Source organism: Penaeus vannamei, chromosome 8, assembly GCF_042767895.1.
Source record: "Penaeus vannamei isolate JL-2024 chromosome 8, ASM4276789v1, whole genome shotgun sequence".
Taxonomy (NCBI): Eukaryota; Metazoa; Arthropoda; class Malacostraca; order Decapoda; family Penaeidae; genus Penaeus; species Penaeus vannamei.
In genome coordinates, this window is record NC_091556.1 from 1815123 (window position 1) to 1817622 (window position 2500).

The following is a 2500-nucleotide window of genomic DNA, read 5'->3' on the forward strand; positions in this document are numbered from 1 at the left end:
CTGCCTCTACACTCCTGCCATTGACCCCCCCCAGCCCCCACCCCACCCCCGCTTAAAAGCCCCCCCATCCCCCCTCCCCTTGCGACTGCTATGAGAATATTTCTTCTTTGGTGAAGTGAATACTAAAAAAAAAGGAAAAGGTTTATCAATATTAATCTGACTCGAACTGCTAGTAAAAAAAAAATACTAATGAAAACAGCGATGGCAGCGGTTCCTAAACACTATACTACCAAAAAAGGACAACAAAAAAGAATGGTCATAAAATACCGTAACGACAACAATAACAACAACAACAACAACAACAATAAAATCATCATCAATAACTATCGCAAAAGCGCAAGCAAAAACCATAAAACAAATTCAATAAGAACCATCGCAAAAGCGCAAGCAACAAAAGCAACAACAACAAAAACATCAACATCAATAGCAAAAGCCCAATCAACAACAACAACAACAAAACCAACAATTACACAACCCCTTCTTCGACAACCGCAAAAAAAAACCATCTAAAAGACATCCCTAACACCTGTTTTTTTTTTTTTGTAGCACAAGGTATACTACTTCTCCCCTCCCCTCTCCCCCCTCTCCCCCTCCCCTCCCCTCCTTTCTGTCGTGGCGATCCGGCCGCCCATCTCCCCTCCTCCTGCCGCCGCGGGACCTTTAAAAGCCTCGGCTGCCTGGGGCTTCGGCTGGCAGTCGGGCTGTGCGGCGGCTTGGCTGGGCCTTTTTTATCTTTATTTCCATTTTCCTTTCTCTTTCTCTTTGTCTTTCTCTCCTTCTCTTTCTCTTTCTCTTACTTTCATTCTTTCTTTCTTTCTCTCATTCTCTTTCTTTCTTTCTCTCTCTCTCACGAAATATATATAAAATAAGAAAACAAAAAACAAATGAAAAAAACAATAACACCACCTATAAAACCAACACCACCTCCCCTCCCTCCCTCCCTCCCCCCACACCACTTCCCCTCCTCCCCCACCCCCTCCCTCCCACCCCTTCCTCCTGGGCCGCCCGAATCCGCGATGAGCGAAGGCGCCCCCCTCTCTCAAGGCGGTCCGGGTGGGGGCGGCCGCGGCACCAAGGAGGCGACGCGGCCCCGGCAAGGCGTCGGCCGTCACGGTGTGGACGGACACATTACGCAACGGCCGGGCTTCTTTTTTGGGGAGGGAGGGAGGGAGGGGGAAAGGGGGAGAGGGGGAGAGGGAGTGAAGGAGGGAGGGGAAGGAGGGAGGGAGGGAGGGAAGGAGGGAGGGGGAGAGGGGGAGAGGGAGGGAAGGTGAGCTATATAGATAGATAGATGGATAGATAGAGAGATAGTTCGATATATATATATATATATATATATATATATATATATATATATATAGAGAGAGAGAGAGAGAGAGAGAGAGAGAGAGAGAGAGAGAGAGAGAGAGAGAGAGAGAGAGAGAGAGAGAGAGAGAGAGTGTAACGGGTGAAAAAAAACGTGGATCAAGGGTAGAGAAGAAAGAAGAAAAGAGAAAGAACAAAAGCGGAGAGGAAAACAAACGAACAGATGGAATGTGAAAGATGAGGAATGGCGAAGAACGAATAATGAGGAGTGAGGAGGGGGAGAGGGGGACTGGAGGGGAAGAGATGCTGATAAGGAAGGTGAGAGGACCGAGGGAGAGAGGAGAGGGACTGGGGAGAACTGAGGGGAGGGGAGGAGAGGGAAAGGGAGAGCATGGGTCTGACGTAAGGGAGAGGAGAGGGGATTGAGGAGAACCGAGGGAAGGGGGGAGGGGAGAAGAGAGGAGGGCAGGGCAGAGTAGTAGGGGAGGGGTGGCATGGGGGGGGGGGGAGAGGACCTCGAACCGTCACTGACCCTCTGCACAAAAAAAAAAAAAAAGAAAAAAAAAAGACCTGCTCCGAGGAAGCGCTTCTTGCCCGCCCTGCAAAGAAAGGAAATTGCAACAAGCATAATTTGCAACGCAATAGCGGCAGCAATCCCGCGGCCGACTCGCGCGCCGAGCAAACAAAAGGCGCTCGAACTCGCTCGCCTCACTCGGCTCACTCGCTCGCTCGCTCTACTCAATCTCTTTACTCGCCTCGCCCCCTCGCCTCACTCACTCGCTCGCTCTACTCGCCTCAATCTCTTTACTCGCCTCACTCGCTCGCTCTACTCGCCTCAATCTCTTTACTCGCCTCACTCGCTCGCTCTACTCGCCTCAATCTCTTAACTCGCTCATCCTTGTCCCTCTCCCTTCACTCTCCTCTTGCCTCACTCGCTCACCCTCGCCTCACTCACTCGCTCATCCTTACTTCACTCCCTTTACTCTCCCCTCGCCTCATTCCTCACTCCCTCTCTCCTCATTCGCCATCGCATCACTCACTCCCACACTCACTCGTCCTCACCTCATCCACCTGCTACGGCGGAAAAGAACCGCCACCCACTCTCCATTCTACGCGTCTTAAATGAATAAAAAAATGACCAAAAGAAAAATGAAATGCAACACTTGAAAAAAATCCTCCCCCATCCCCCCCCCCC

The 2500-nt window shown here is 50.7% G+C and overlaps 1 protein-coding gene across 1 annotated transcript in view; it reads right to left on the reverse strand.

Annotated features, from left to right (window-relative positions):
• Positions 1–2500, reverse strand: part of Utx (Utx histone demethylase) — a 216759-nt gene that overhangs the window by 167499 nt on the left and 46760 nt on the right. The window lies entirely within an intron of this gene.